The 16903-nt window shown below is 42.1% G+C and overlaps 1 long non-coding RNA gene across 2 annotated transcripts in view; it reads right to left on the minus strand.

Annotated features, from left to right (window-relative positions):
* The window catches only part of LOC116041309, a 111820-nt gene that overhangs the window by 40834 nt on the left and 54083 nt on the right, over positions 1-16903 (minus strand). The window lies entirely within an intron of this gene.

Below are 16903 nucleotides of genomic sequence, written 5' to 3' on the forward strand. Positions count from 1 at the left end.
ATTGTTCTGTGTTGTATTTTCTCTTAACTCATTCATGTTCAGCTAGGTGGAGGTCAGACGTAGTGTCCCTGAAGCCATACAGTAGGGTGTATGTTTTCAGCAAGATGAAACTCGGTGGCCTTGACCAGAGAACATTGTACACTCTCTGCTTCACTGACTAAATCAATCTTTAATACACCATGCTGCTGCCTTCCAGGAAATGCTAAGAAATACACAAATCATGGACCATGCTGCACATACATGAACAGTGTGTGTGTGTGTGTGTGTGTGTGTGTGTGTGTGTGTGTGTGTGTGTGTGTGTGTGTGTGTGTGTGTGTGTGTGTGTGTGTGTGTGTGTGTGTGTGTGCCCACATGGGCGGATGTGTGCTTATGTTCATCATAAAATAGTAACACAGTACCCACATAAAATGTTAAATCATGCTGTTTTATAGCAGATTCAAAAACGTATCCACACCTCTTCTCCACACCAAAGAAAGTTACGGTTACAGCAGCCAGGTCAGCAGCATGAAAAATACACACACTCTCATTGTGATACACTCACACACACAGGAACACCTGGCAGCAGAAGCTGTGGATATTTGACAGGTCTTCCACTCGGGCCACAAAGCTCCTCGATCGCACAAAGCACCTCAACTGCTCGAATATCCGACGGTCCCAAGCAGCCAGTTCATTCATTTTACCTGCTTGGCTGAGAGAGTTGGCTAATGACATGACAGAGGAGCTCCATGCAAATAGCCAACATCTGTCACAGCGCTAGCTCCACTCCATATATTTATTTGCTGATCCTACTTAATATTTCTGCATATTACTGGCTGTTTGTTGGAGGCGGACAGTGATGCATGTTCCTGCATGACGCCGTACAAAAGAAAGCAATCTCCTGCAACCCTAACATCCACTCCTGCTGCTTCTTCTAAATGCATATTTTGTGCTGGCTTTGCAGACCGCTGAAGGTCAGCGGAAAGTAAGGCCTCCTTTATTGTGGAAATAGGAGAAACACATTTGGCGGAGTTAATGTGTGCTGCATTTATCACCGACACAATAAGGAAGGCTAGATAATATATCTCATGCAATGTGGAGGGAATACATTACGATGGAGGTGTTGTGATGGCTGAATCTCGGTGTTATCTGTGGGGGTTATTTAGGTTTATCTTGTATCACGGTGACATTCCGATTGTGAATATCCAAGGTGCCCGCTGACTTAGTTTAAGCTCATTTCACCATGTAAATGCATACATATACTAAAACTTTAATAACTCAGATGCCTCTCTTTTATCTTTCAAACAGGAGCCGGTCAGATATCAAATCCTCCTAAGACAACCTATTTGGCATTTAGCTGTCAGCACCGCATCACACCTACTCCGCTGTCTTCCCCAAATTCTTTTTTTTACCGTATGGGGGTGGGGTCAAACGTCGACATTGCTGTTTTTTTCCCTGTCTCTGATCCAGTGTCAGCCTTCAGAAATGATCCCTCACCGACACGAGACTGTCTCAGGTGCCCCCAGCGCTGACTGGCAGGCCTTGGAAGTGGAGAACTGCTTTAGCCCGACGTTCAGTCAGCCTGCCTTCTCACTGACACATTCAGACAGATACATCACTGAGGGCCAATGACAGCTCGTTATTGCTGGAGATGATAGAAGCTCACCATAGGGATTTGTATCAAAGCAGGAATGTTTGTGTGTGTGTGTGTGTGTGTGTGTGTGTGTGTGTGTGTGTGTGTGTGTGCGTGTGCGTGTGTGTGTGTGTGCGTGCATGCAGAGCAGCATTAAATGAGATGGAAAGACACAAGATATGAGGACTGCCAGCAGTTTTCTATCCTGAATATGGGGAAAAGGGTCCCTACTTTGAGCCAGAAGGGATTCAGAAAGCACAAACATCCAACCGGCTTTTAAAGTCAAAGACATTCCTTTTTCTTCAGTTTGTGACAATCCCAATCTTTTTTTGGATTGGAATCAAGTTTCTATCTCTGTTCATTTGATGTTTGGCTTCAAAAAGTATATGTGCCTAATAGTGGAAACTGAAATCTAATCACTTGTTCCAGGGCACAAGTCCTAACTGTCTGGTCATTTCTGTGAAAATGGGTCCATATCTAATAAAAGACAAATCAAGTTAACAAACAGGAGTGAAAACAGATCCACCCGGGTACAAATAAAAAGATTACATAGGCTACTTATGTTCTGCACACATGTGCAAACTAACAACATATAGCTACTGCTTTTGCATAAGTGAAGTCACTTACACTTATGATTAGACTTGATGAATGCTTAAAGGGGTTATAATCATTATCTTTTTTCATCGGATAAAATGACCCACCCACAGAGAAATACCACCACCTGTAGTTCCAGGCAGCTCTTCAGAGCTTTTTTAGCTAGCTTTTTTGAGCGTCCTTTAGTAACTCCTTGTTTCGGTTTAAGGGCCTGCAGCTTCATTTTGGTTCACTCTCACCATTCTCATTGCATACATTTTACTCTGTTTTTGGTGGGAAAGCACACTTAAAAACCCACTGTACGCTATACAGCACCAAATAGCAGACAGACAGAGTTAGCGACTGGCTGGTGATCATGGTGGCACATTTAGCAGCTAAAGAGCCACATATTTTTCTTAGGAGTTGGTGGAGACCAAAAACAGGTTTGCAATATTTAGCAAAGAATATAACCAAAACTTTTTCCACAGTAAATCAGGGATATCTAAATGTAAATAACTGCCTTTTGGCTGCAGTTAAAATACTAAATATTTCTGTTAATAACCTGATAAAGATAAGTTGGAATCATCATTTAAAAAGGTACAGAGATGATCAGGGGGAAAACTGATTTTCATGTATATTGACCCTTTGCAAACATGTCACACGACCACGTGACGGCTCCATGACGGACGGCGGAAGCACAGGCTAAACAGGACGAGCGGTCATAGTTTCAATCAGTTTGAAATACATAACACTAAATAAACTGTATTTATGGCTTTATATGGCTTCTTCTGTTGAACAACAAGTTGTCGTGCCGTTATCGGTCGAGGTAGGGCATCTGGTAGGTGCTCACAAAGAGCAGTATTTTGAGAAGTTGGAGATAGCAGGATTGGATACCGACCCTTAATTCATTCTCCCTCCGTTTTCACGGACCTCATTAAATCACAGAGTCTGCCTGACTTCAGTCCACACAATCTGTACCACTATGTGGTAAACGGGGTATCCCCATATACTGGTGCTGATCTCAAAGCTTTTAAAAGTCTGTATGCTAACCAGTTCTTTGTAGCTGGTTGGGTTACAGGTACGCGACGCTACGCTAACGGCAGGGGGAGGTACCTCATAATGGCAAAGATAAGACATCAATCCAGGGTTTATTTTGTATTAACATCTATTCTTTACTTAAGTAAAGATTTATATAACACGTAGCCCATGTTTTTAGAGGACATGGTCGGTCGTGGCTACCCACAGACCGTTGTTCACCAGGTGTGCCAATGCAACTTCCTAGATAATGGATGCCTGAACACATCCCAGCTCTGGGAAGTACAGTCATTAATTATCTATCACACGTTAATCCATGCAGTAAATCACGGAGTGTATATGATCAGTAGTAACCACACATAATTGTAACATCTAGCCATCTTCTTATCTGTGATTATATTCGCTGTGTAGCCTATGTTTAGATTTGACCGGTGAATATTACGACGCGATGGGCAGCAGCTAGCGAGCAGTCCAAAGCTAGCTGCAGCAAGCTCGTCAGCTAGCCGGGGTAGGAGCTCCGCAGACCCGCATTTAACTCGTTTTTGAAGCTGGTTTCCATGCCATGTCATCTTTAATTTATTTTTTGTATGTGTGTTAAGTTAAATGATCAAGGGAACGGCTTTCTTTTTTGGATATGTAGCTAGGTCAGTGAATAACCGATGTTAGCTAGTTATGTGGGTCATCATCGGGTTGGACCTGTTAGCAGGACAGCTGGTTAGCACGGCAGCTAGCTGGTTGAGGATAATTTTATTTATCACTCATTTAAAACAGAAAGGCAATACATACACATGCTTGTGTTGGTGAGGATTACTCTGCATGCTTGTGTTGGTGAAGATTACTCTGCAGATTGTGAATGTGAGAACACAAACACGAACGAAAACGTACGAGTTTAGCTTGCCGGTCCATCTACAGCATAGCTCTTCCGCCGTCCGTCATGGCTTTCATAATTCACGCGAGTGGAGCGTGACGTCACGTGCAAAGGGTCAATACTGCTCACAAATTTCCAGAGTTAGGTCTACAGATATTACAGTTATATCTTTAAACCAGTTGCATTCTGTTGTTTATTGTATAGGCTTCATATATTATTTGATGTAAAATTTAAGTCTGACCACTCCTAAACTAATAAATAGTGAAACTGTTTCTTGGCTGGTGCAGTGACTTCTTCCTTAGTGAAGGTTTTACTTTTTATTTGGACAGAGCCAGGCTAGCTGTCTTCTTTATGTCTTTATGCTAAGCTAAGCTAACTGTCTGCAGCTTCATATTCAGTGTACAGAGAGTATGCCTACAGTAAATATGAAGCTACAGCTATTAGCCCGTTAGCTCAGTTTAGCACAGCTGGGGAAACAGCTAGCATGGCCCAGTCTGTGTCATTTTTACTCTATTTTTCGTACACAAGAAACAAACGTGGTATACAGTGTTAATTAAAGACCTTTGGAGATAATGGTCACCTTTAGACAGGCTAGCTGTTTCAAGTGTTTATGCTAACGTGAACGAAAGGTCTCCTGTTAGCTTACCTTAGCAACTTCATATTTATTGCACAGCACAGACATGAGAGTGGTATTGATCTTCTCATCTAACTCTTGGCAAAAAGTCTTAAAAGAGGAACTATTCCTTTAATCACTTTGTATGTTTTGCTTTACAGAAGTTTTATACTTGTGTAAACCTTTTTCATATAAACATGACATATTAGGCCTATATCATAAACCCATGTGTTGAACTATTATCAACAGCCTACTGTTTAAAGTGTCGTGTCCATGTAAATGTATTTTCATGCTTCAGTATGATTGTCTTTATGAGGTATGTCTGTATCCTGTTTAACATTTTTGTTCACATCTTCAGTTATACTTTCCATAATTTGATGATTCTATATGATGCATGCTGCATATTTGGGTCTGTGTGTGGGACACATCATCATCATTATCGTCATGTCATAAACCAGTAAATCCCGGCTACAATCAGCCCTTTTCATGCGAAGGCCAGGGCAAAATGAAGCTTTCATGCTCAGACAGTGAGGGCTATTGATCTCAGCTATGTAATCTGAAATGACTTCTGTGTTATTATTTCTCTTGTACTCTGTGACCTAGATAGAGCGTAAAATTTGTGTGTGTGTGTGTGTGTGTGTGTGTGTGTGTGTGCGTGCGTGTGTCTTAGGGGATAATGTGCCTCTTTTTATATCTGACCTCAGTTATGCAACACAGGTTATTCAACATGTTAGGCCAATGGGAGGGTTACACCCTGGAGTGAGTGTGTGTGTGCGCGTGTGTGTGTGTGTGTGTGTGTGTGTGTGTGTGTGTGTGTGTGTGTGTTGTTGTTGTTGTTGTTGTGATTGCTATTGTGTGTTCAGCAAGTTGTGCTTTTTCCTTTGTCGCTTTTAAAAAAAAAAAAATTTAAGAATCATTTTCGCTTACCAGTTAAGGATCAAAAGTGGTGAACGCAGAGGACAACGGAGGAGTGGTGAGTCATGTTCTATCTGAATCTGTAATACATATATAACCAGTGTGTGTGTGAGAGAGAGAGAGAGAGAGAGAGAGTCAGTCCTGCTGCTAGATTGAGTGAATGATGGTAACCAGATCCTCCATGGATTAGCCTCTTTCTCTCTATAATAAGTTCTGCTGCTCTCCGGGCAGCCAGACCAAAGCTCAGACTCAGTGGGGACTGAAATTGTGTCAGAGACATTGTTCAAGAATGTAATAATTTCATCATATTCAGATTAAATCTTATTTTCATAAATAAATGGCATTCGTCATGTTCAGTGTCCAGTTCCTATTTCATAATAATGATTTCATCTACATCAAGGTCTTCAAAGTGTGTACATTTGCTGTCGTAACACTGTCTGGTAGGTCTTTCCTGGGAAATACAAGCAACCCAAAGAAAGAAGTTTAACAACAGACATCATGGATTGACCGAAAAAAAAGAAAAGAGCAAAACCCTCTGAAATAGGTGGCAAGCATGTATTTTAATTTCCACTTGATTAAGAAGAAAAGTGTTAGTAATTAGGATGCCCTGTAGTTAAGGTACAACTTGAACAAGCCCGCTGATTCCTTCTTTGGAGGTTCACCGCAGGAGGTCTCCTCACTGCCTGTGTATTCTGCACTGTTTCTGAAAAATGAACCGCTGGAGGCTCTTTTGGCTGATTGATCTATGGGCATCAGCCCAGCCGGCCAGGATCAATATGAGTGCTTGGGAATGAGTATGAGATGAATCCAAATGACTAAGCATCGTCTGGCCAAATGCTGTAGCTCTGCACCTGTCTGAGAAGCCTGGTGTGTAACACAGATTGGTGCTTATAAATCACTGTCTGCATACTGCTTCTTTCAATACACTTAGTGATAGACAGGATACTTCAGTTTTGGAAGATTGATCATTTGCCAACAGTCACTTCCACAATTTCTCTCACAATCTCATCACAATACTAGTAGTGTAGCACCAGTGCTTTTGGACATTAAATCAGTCCTTCCAGAAAAATGGGGAGTTTTTTTGAGATTGTTGCGGGCAAAAATCCTTGATTATGCGGCACGTTTTCTTAAAAAAATGCGATGGAATATGCGGGATATTTATGCAATTTTATGCGATGAAAACTTGCAAAAACTAAGGTTTCATCATGGCTTCATCGCGGGGTTTGTAGCTTTTCGATGATGTTCACGTCGCGTAATTACGTCACTTCATAACGTTCCCATGGCAACAGGGGAAAATGGCTGCTCTTGCGTGAAGTAAACGCAACATTTTTCAACTTTCTGCTAAGATATATGTGACTTTTTTGCAACGAAAATGCAGGGATTATGAAATCATGCAAGCCCCGCATATTTTGCGCGGAAATCGGCAATTTATGCGGCGAAAGTGCGGCATATTTGAAAAAAATGCGGCCCCCGCATAAATATGCAGACTTTGGCTGATTATGCATTGAATTATGCGATTGCATAATCGCGTTTTTCTGGAGGGACTGTTAGATGTCTTCATGGGTCCACTCGGTTCTGGGGAACCAGGAACCAGGTCCAAATTATACTTAAGTGGATCCGAACGTTATAATCACCACAGGTGAAACTATGTTTGGTTAGAAAATCTTCTATCTATTGCCCAGTTGGCTACAGTTTTATTCTTGGTGCAGGAGGGGAAAATAGGATTTTCAATTATTTCTATAAATTGATCTTTGAAACACATTAACACATTATTGACTTTTCATTTGTTTTTAGGACATTGTTAGGTCTATTATATTGCTGCTTTTTTCAAACAGTTTGGGATCTAATTAATCCTCAGGTCTATTCGGGGGAATGGCTGACTGTGCTCAAGTTCCTTTGGGATTAGGTGTCTCTTTAAAAAAATTTATTAAAGGGGATATCCACCAATTTGACACACCAAATTGTGTTTACAGGTCTTGGAGAGTACATGTGCATACAGTATGTGAAAAAAAGTAGTATAAAGCCTTTTGCGTCTCCAGAGGGAGCCACACAAAATCTGATAAAATGCCTAAAGTGATGTCACATGGGGCCGAGGACTACAAGTTTGGATATTAAAGATATCTGGAGGGTAGAAAGAAGTGAGTTTACCAGACCTCTGCAGCCTGCTGATGAACTGTCAGGAGGGGAGTTGCATTGTGGGTAATGTAGTCACCAGGTTTTGCTCTGGTTCTGATGCATTCAATAAAGTACTTTTTTAATGAGCCTGACAATGTTATAGGTAGGGATGTCCCAATCAGCTTTTTTGACCCGATCCGAATTGATTTTTTTAATATTCAATATCTGCTGATGCCGAGTCCTGATTCCAATACTTGTATTTGCTCAGACTGTTTACAAAAATAACTAAGTCAACAAAGTAACTCAAATATGTCTTAAGCTTAATACATTTACCTTAGTGCAGCAAGTGAGTCTTTTCTCTCAACACCAAAACAGTACTTTTCAGATCCCACCCTCAACCAAAGAGTTCCCCGCTAGACAACGAAAACTACACTTAGTGACGCCTCTTGCGCTTAATAGTCAATCTTTGATTAAACTAAACATAGTGATAGCTCTTGTGCTTATTAGTCAATCTTTAATTTTCTTATTGTGTTTACCGATGTCGGCTCCAGAGAATAACAGCCTGTAGGCGTGGTTTCCTGGTGGAATCATAGAAGAAGTGTGGAGAATTGGAGTAATGCGCTTCTGCAAAAAACAGGTGACTAAGAAAGACAGACTTTTTTTTACTTGTTGCCAAGGGCTGGCAAGCTACGAGACACTCTCTGAACAGACACTGGTGAGTGGCCGCGTGCCATGGTGGTTTGAAAGTGCCGGCATCCAGGCAGTCTGGCAGTGCGTTTGTGGCGCAGGGTGTGTGTAATTAAAGGCAGCGATCACTACAAGCTGATGTACATGATCGGAGCAAGGTAAACGGGGTGAATGCCGATCCCCGATCAGTTAAACAATGCCAAAATCGACTCAGATCCGATACTGTGATCGGGATCGGGACATCCCTAGTTATAGGGAGTGCAATGCTGAATCAGTGGAGTACACTTGTAAGCACACTGGGTTCCTGTAGGGTTTTGCTTAATATACACTAAAGTACTAATCTAAAGAAAATTGGACTTGCTGCTTGCTTATGTTGATTGGTCAAGGATTTACAGACTGTTGGAGAGTCCTAGGCATTCAAACCTCTGATGGTTATCCACACCTTTATGTCGCGTGAGAGTTTGGCTGAAGTCATATGTGAGTCATTTAGGTCACAGGACAGTCATGAAACTGTGGCCTCATGAAACACTGTGAGGTGTGAATCGTTGTGAAACTGCCTGCCATGTCTGCCTGTGGCTGATAATTTGTGAAACAGCTATGACCTGGATGGCTGAAAATCTTCATGGCCAGACTTCACTGGATGTTCCCATGACCTCTTTAATACAGCAGCGTCCTTATGTAATAAGGCTGCTATCACAACAAGCTATACAGTGGCCTGAATCTATTAAAATATTACATATATACAGATTTCTTCTACGCTGTTCAGACTGTTCGCATGTTGGGATGTGTAAAATTGAAAAAAGTCACTGTTACCCAAGATGCCAATCACCATCTTGATTATAGGGAGCGTGATGATGCCAGCGCTACATACGTAGGCACATCACCATCACACCTGTAATCAGAGTAAAGACAAACCTTGTGGGTGTTGCTGCAATAATGATGCATGACTTCATTTCTGAATTTCATCACTCAAACGGTGTGTGTGACTCCATTTCTCCAAATGCGAGCACGTTTGGCATCCTTTGGGGAATGGGACTGTCAAGCATGCAGAAATCGTGGCTTTAACTATAAATACTGCTGATATCCCACATTTCAGGTGAACAAACAACAGTCAGCTTACATTGCTGGTTTCAGCGCTGTACTTATCAGATTAGTCAAGTTTAAGTCTCTCAGAAGGGAACCATCATGCCTTTCAGGGTTTGTTTTTCTGCACAATTTCAATCGCACAGGGACTAGACCACCATATGTGTATACGTGTCTGTATGTGTGTTCATGTATGTCTGTCTCGCTCATCAGTATTCATCTGCCAGAAATATGCATTTTTAGAATGGGCAGTCGTCTGGCTGTGAAAGTCAGATAACACGAATATTGCACCTTTATGAAAAAGACTGAAAGGGGACAAATCTTTAAGCACTTGACCCTCTGCCCTGCTAAAGAAAATAGCTAAGTATGTAATTTAAAAGTGTGAAACGTGATTGCATGTTTTTTAGCAGTAAAACCACTTGCAAAACCGTTTTGAGATTTTCCCCGTGCCTAGATAAGGAGACGTTGAAGAAGCAATTTCATGTGATGTTAGTCCAAATCCATTTCCCTGAAGCCTTTAAGCTGGGGCTGAAATCTCGCTGGTGTGAGGAGTTTGTGTCTTACTGATCGGCTAAGCCCTGCGCCTCTTTAGCTGCCACTATTCACCGCAGCACTCCCTTATTGGGACACACTTTTAGCCTCACACATGTCAGAAGTCAGGGCGGGAAAATGGCAGAGAGACAGGTTCAGAGTTAATGAGGTTCTGAAAAGCGAGGAAAGGTGTGTGATACGTTCTTATAGACTTTTCAAAGAGGGAAGGTAATACAAAGGCTCAAACCATATTAGCTGCAAACAAATTATGAAGCATAAAAGACGGTTACTGGAAATGAATACAACACCTTTCTCGAGATTTGGCAGCCCTATTTGGCCTATATGGATACCTTGCCAACTCATATAACAGATCTGATCTGATGTTAATAAGGTTACCAGAGTTGATACGCCACTGGTCGTCAGGACAAGCTACATTGCCTCTCTTCTCTTTCTTTCTTCTTTTCTTTTTTCCTTAAATCACCTACTCCTTTTGGGTAGGGTCCTCCTTAGTTTGTAAGTGGGTAGGTCAGGGAAGGGACTTGGAGTTATGTCTTTGTGAGGTAATGTTTGTTTCATTGACCTGAAAATATGAAAATCCGAATATTCTAAAAAAAATGAAGCATAAAATGAGAGAGTGAAAAAAAAAAAAAAAAAAAAAAAACCCAGATGATTGAATAAACATCAGAAGCAGCCGCGAGCGCTAACTGTCCCACACGATGCCATAACATTTGTTGATCCCTCCCTCTGAATTGTGCTCAGATCTGTGCGTATCCCTCGCAGGAGTTTCCCATACTTTTAATTACCAGCTTGTCAGCCAGCAGAAGAACATCACGCCTGTTCAACTTTCTAGAGCAGATTTTGTTGTACGCTCTGTGATTCTCACCCAACTCGCCATCTCTCCTCTCCGTCTTGTTCTTTTAATCTCTACCACTTTCCTCTCGTCTTTCTTCCTGATGACACCAAACAAAAGAGAGAAAAAGAAAATGGAACGTGTGAAGGCAGTCGAAGCGTGCGAAACAGAGCTGCTACACACAAGGATTGCAGGGCAATTGCACGAGCAACAAACACACAACACACAACAAACAACCCACGATGACGGCAACAGAAACAGACGTAGATCATCATCTGCAGCAAGCGGCCCATGAGCTTCCAGATTACATTTACCTCAATTTACACTGTTAAAAGAATAGGAGAAGAGAGGAGGAGGGATTTCAAATGACATTTACATGTTATGTGTTGCTGCCGAGCTGACTTGAGAGAGAGGGAGGTCAGATGGTTAAGTGAGGTTAGAGAGTGTGTGTGTGTGTGAGAGAGAGAGAGTCATCCACAGACACAAATGCCAGCACATCCGCGGAGGAAACATAACGGTAAACCTGATGAACTCATGTTATCTAATCCCTGCTGGAATACTCTCTCTCTCTCTCTCTCTCTCTGTCTCTGTCTCTCTGTCTCTCTCTCTCTGTCTCTCTCTCTCTCTCTCTGTCTCGCTCTGTTTGGCTCTTCCTATACAGAGCCTTGGCATGCTACCTTCAATAAGAACGCTTTTCATCAGTACAACACCACACTGATGAATCTTTTATTTTTATCTGCACCCAATGATTATGACACTCTGGCTGAGGCAAAGACTTGAGTATTAGTGTCAATAATTGATGCTATCCAAAGGAACACTGTCTCCGATAAGGACGTGGTTATGAGAGCTTTTCAAGCGGGTAGAAAGAAATAGCCGGTGTAAAGCAATTAGTCAGCGGTGCATACAGACTTATAGGGTGATGCTTGGTTAAAACAAAATGTAATGAAAAGTTGTAACCCCAGGCTATTTGCCAGCTCCATGCTAGCGTTGGTGCTGTTTGGCCTCATCTTCATCCTTAAAAAAAGTACACAAAACACTGCCCCTGAGCACTTGTGAGTGTGTGTTTTTAGGATCCCTCAGATTTCATGCGCACGCTCAAAACACTGAAGTTCAGTAATTGGATGGGCATATGTACCTTAATCCAGCCAGGTTTACCTCACCACAGTGTGCCCTCAGGCAAGGTTAACAAAATTGTCTACAGAACTCTGTACTCATCTGCAGAACTGAGGCTTTTAATGTGAAATACAATATTTTCAGGGACAACTGATCTCTGACAGCATGTCTGGATGTATTATTCAATGCCAGTGTGGGTTCGGGCAGCAGGAGGATGGACACAGAAGTACAGGCAGGCCAGCCCGTACATACGGAAAAAACAATCCCAGCACACATCCTTCAAAGATGCAAAGAGCTGAAGTACACAGACAAAAACAACAAGTGTTATTTTTTTCTGCAGTGTGGTGACACATTATGCAACAGATTGAAACTTGAAGTCAATCCACATAGCAGAGCCGTAGCGTCAAGTTAAAGCTGCAGTTGAAAAAAATCAATAAATCAAAGAGGGTGTCTGACCCCAGCAGGGTCACACTGAAGTTCTGCTGAACAGATCCTGTTCCAGCTCACGCATAAGGTCTCAACATTTTTATTTTTATTGCTGTCATGTTCAATCAGTTCCCTGGAGAATTGGGTCACCCCCTCCTTCTCCTTCTCCTTCTCCTCCCGTCTCTCCATCTCCATCTCCATCCTTCACTCCAAAGCCTCCATCGCTTTCCTCCCCCGACACAAAGAGGTCCTCCCTGAGACGTAAACCACGCTGTTAATTAAAAGATTCCTCAATGGGCATCTGTGCAGTAATCTGTGTTCACTGCATCCCAGTCGCACATGGATCATTTGACTAACGCACAACTACCCATGCATTAATGAATGTATAATCATCCATATAGAAAACTGCTCTGGTAGGAGAGAGAGATGCAAGAAAAGGGGGGGTAAGAAAAGCTTGATTGTTAATAGTTTTATGACTGATAAACAAAGCAATCGATCAATCTGTGTGTAGCCGGAGAGGCACTTACATGGGTTTGTGGACGGTTGGGAATAATTTGTCAACTCGTGGTGTTAACCCTTCCAAGCGTGGAGGATGTGGATTAATTGTGAGATGGGTGAGAGGGATGGGCAGATTTCTCCACCATGCAGAAATGATTAACGCTGCAGTTAGGCTGTGCCACAAACAACAGCTGCAGTAAACGTCTGAACGGATATGAATGATTTTGTGTGTGTGTGTGTGTGTGTGTGTGTGTGTGTGTGTCTGTGCCCAATTATAAGTGTGTGTCATGAAGATGGTGCAGAAAAGAGGTGATACAGAATGTGTGAATTGCAATTGGACGATTTTTCACGCAGGAAAGTAAGAAAACAACTGATTATCTTACAAAACTTATATTCATATTATCTTTTATCGATTGCAGAGGAAGCTAAAAAACTATACAAAACACACTTTCATGGGAAGTGTAATATTTTTCACGAATGAATATTGCACACTGTTTGGGTAGGACTGAAACTGTCCCAGTAGAGGCCAGATCATGCGACCATCTGCAACATCCCATCTGGGATAGTCTATCATAAATGTTGATTTGGCCAAGAACACACACTCTCTAAACATAGTGCACTTTGCCAAAGAGAACAGTTGCCAAGCCGAGGGAAAACATTCGCACAATTTTCACAGCTAATTGTAAAACATCATCATTAGGAGAGGACCAGGATGCCAAATCAGTCAAATCAGCATCAAACAACAAGCAAATTTTTTGTCAGACGGACTGTGGAGCAGTCTGTGACACTCGGCAGGGGACAGGAGACATTTCTTTTTTAACTTGTGCTCACAGATTAGTCATGAATAAGTGTCAAGTTACTGTAGCAATTGGAGCTGAAGTTACAGGTTGTTGTGGCTCGTCCGGTAAATTAGAAGGCATCCAGGCCTTATAAAAAACAGAGGGTCATATTTACCAAAATAAATGGCGTAGCACAAATGTGTGCTGTGGTTCTCACTGAATTTGTCTGGGACTGCCCTCAGGATGCATTCATCAAGGGAGAGCGCAGTAGTAGTAGTAGTAGTATGTAGTGATCTTTATCTCACAATTTTTCCTTCGACCATGGTTCAGTTTAACTGAGGAAATGCAGCATGCATAAAACAGGCCTTAGTAAAAAGCTTCAACTCAAAAACTCTGTCTTTATACAGATGTTATGCTCCATTGAATTCAGCAATATTGGCCAATACTGCTATCAGTTAGGTGTACAGTATACAGTATATACAGTATGTGTACCCTAATGTAGTGGAAAAAGAACAGAACATAGTCCATGGCCATGGACAATCTAATCTAATGTCCCTTTTCAACCAATAGTTCCAGGAAGTATGAAACTAGGAAATAAACTAGTCCCTTTTGTGCACTGCTGCCCTCATTTCCACTGCATCTCAAGAGCTATAAAGATTAGGTCAATTAGTATGTTAAGTGTTAAAAAACTATTTTCACACACGAGGAAGAATCAACACAGTCCTTGTATTTACTGTTGCACTACTCTGATGTTTCAGTGTATGTAATGAACGGATGCAAATGAGACATGCAGAAGTGGAAAGACACTCTACAATCTTTTTTGTCTTTGTACAATCTCTTTTAATCTTGCTCTTTTTAGACTTGTTAGGAAGTCGAACTGCATTTATCTTTGTTTTCATGTCAATAAGTGGTACAAGAAATGTCAATCCATTGTCCTATGATCAATGCAAGTGGCACACAGTGCTTGCTTAAGTTGTACTGTAGCAGCTTCAACGTTTGTGTTGTGACTCGTGAGCGATGTCCAGCACTACAAACTCCACTCAGATTTTTCCTGGAACTCTTTGGGGGCCAGGAACTAGCCTGCTTGACACCAGACCCTTCTCAGTTGTAACTGAGAGTAGGTCTGGACAAGGTTCATTCACAGCCCATTTCCAAAGGGGCGTCACCAACGGACGCCGCTCAAATGCCTCTGGGCGCAATTGGATAGTCCTTCAACCAATCAGACGACGTAGCAGCGACAGCGGCATCAACGGGTTGCTGCGCTTCGGTAGCCGTCATGTTGAATTTAAACAAAAAGCTGCTCGCCGTCGTTGCGCTATCGTCATCGTGTAAAGCCCGCCTCAACGGTTGTGATTGGTGCCTTGATTTGGAAAAATTGGAAATGGGCTTGAATGGGCTCTTGGTCAGACTGACTTGCAGCGCAAATCCCAAATTTGCCACAAGTTCGTCAGGGTTTTCCCAGGCTAGCCAGGAACTACTGTATGGCAGAGGAATTCAATTTAAACCCTGGTTCTTCTGGTTACAACACAGGTAAGGTTCCGTAGTTTCTAAAGGGGTTCCTGGGTCCCTGGAGAAGTGCCTGTAGTGTGAACTGTAGTGGGTTTAAAGGAAGCGCTAACAATATGTTCTGTTAATTTGTTTCATTATAATTAGAAATTGTTCTTTGTGCACCAACTATTATTATTTTTCCTCCTGATACTTACTTGACTCCATAGTAGTCAGTAATGAAAACAATAAAGTAAATACTCTTTCTATCAAATAATGTCAGACCAACAGTATATTAATCTACATTTTCAAGCCTATGTTAGCCAAACAGCAACTCTCCTGCCATGAGGAAATTAGCATTTAAATTGGACAACATCCTTTTATGTGCACAGGGACGGCTGGGCAGCAGAGAGTAATGCTACTCTGAGAGGAAGAAATGTAATGTGCGTGCAAACCAGGCAAGTAATTCCAACATTTTGGTCATGAATGTAACAGTAGGCGTGGCCAGTGTTGCCAGAAGCCAATAAAGCGAGCTCTGGACAACATGACACCAAACTGTCTGTGCCACTTCTCACCACACTACAGGCCTGATCCCAGCAGCAGGTGAGGCCTCTATCGGGGGTAAACACTGTTGACAGTGAGTCAGAGTAACAGACAGATCACACTTAACATCAGCAGCAATCCCAAACCACAGAGCGCCAGTCCTCTGCTCTAACACCTTGAGTTTCACTCTGGTGTCATCACCCGGCTTTCCCTTCCTCGCCTCACCTAAACTCACCCCTCACCCTCTATCGCTCCGTCTTCTCCCTCCCGACTCAGGCGCGAGGGGCGCTTTCAAGAAGAACAGCAATTTACAACAACGATGTTCAAATGTTCGTTGCATGTTCAAACACTTAGACCCCCCTGGGGCAAAGTTCTATTGATCGCTCACGATCAATGCCTTTTATTTCTTTTGTGTTTAAAAAGCAGTATTAGGTATACGCATTAAGTGGGAGACTAATTTAACGTTTCAACAAAGAGATCTTGGACTAATCACTGGACCGACCACGGCGGCCTCTTGTCATGAATACTTCATTTGAAATTGTTTTGTATTCATAAAATCACCCTAATGACCTCAATTGACTTCACACTGCAGTAATGGGAGCCTCTGGGCATCTGGTTTACTTTCTGCTTCAGCATTTGTGTGTGTGTGTGTGTGTGTGTGTGTGTGTGCGTTTGTTTGCAGCATACTGCATGCTTTTGTATACAAGCGCATTGTAAAAAATATTCATCTTAACGAGGCTTGTCGTAAAATTGTTGTCATTCTTGAAAAAACAAGACTTTTTCGCTTCTACTACAGTGGTGTGCTTTATTTTGCCTTGTTTCATACTAACGTACGGATACTTGGTCAAAAGGAAGTTCCCACTTTATACAATAATATGTTAATATATACGGTACATATGTATGGTGTAGTAATATAAAACACAAAATGGTAAAAGACCTGCATTGATATTGCGCCTTTCTAGCTTACCTGACAATGCACTTTACAATTTGCCTCACATTCACCCATTCACACACACACACATTCATACACCAATGGTGGCGGAATTGCTATGCAAAGCCTGTCTATCGCAAGCAACGTGGGATTCAGTGTCTTGCTCAAGGGCACTTTGGCATGCAGACAGGAGGAGCTGCGAATCAAATGGCCAACCTTGTGATTAAAGGACGACTCACCCGCCCCATG

Source organism: Sander lucioperca, chromosome 16 (genome assembly GCF_008315115.2).
Source record: "Sander lucioperca isolate FBNREF2018 chromosome 16, SLUC_FBN_1.2, whole genome shotgun sequence".
Classification (NCBI taxonomy): Eukaryota; Metazoa; Chordata; class Actinopteri; order Perciformes; family Percidae; genus Sander; species Sander lucioperca.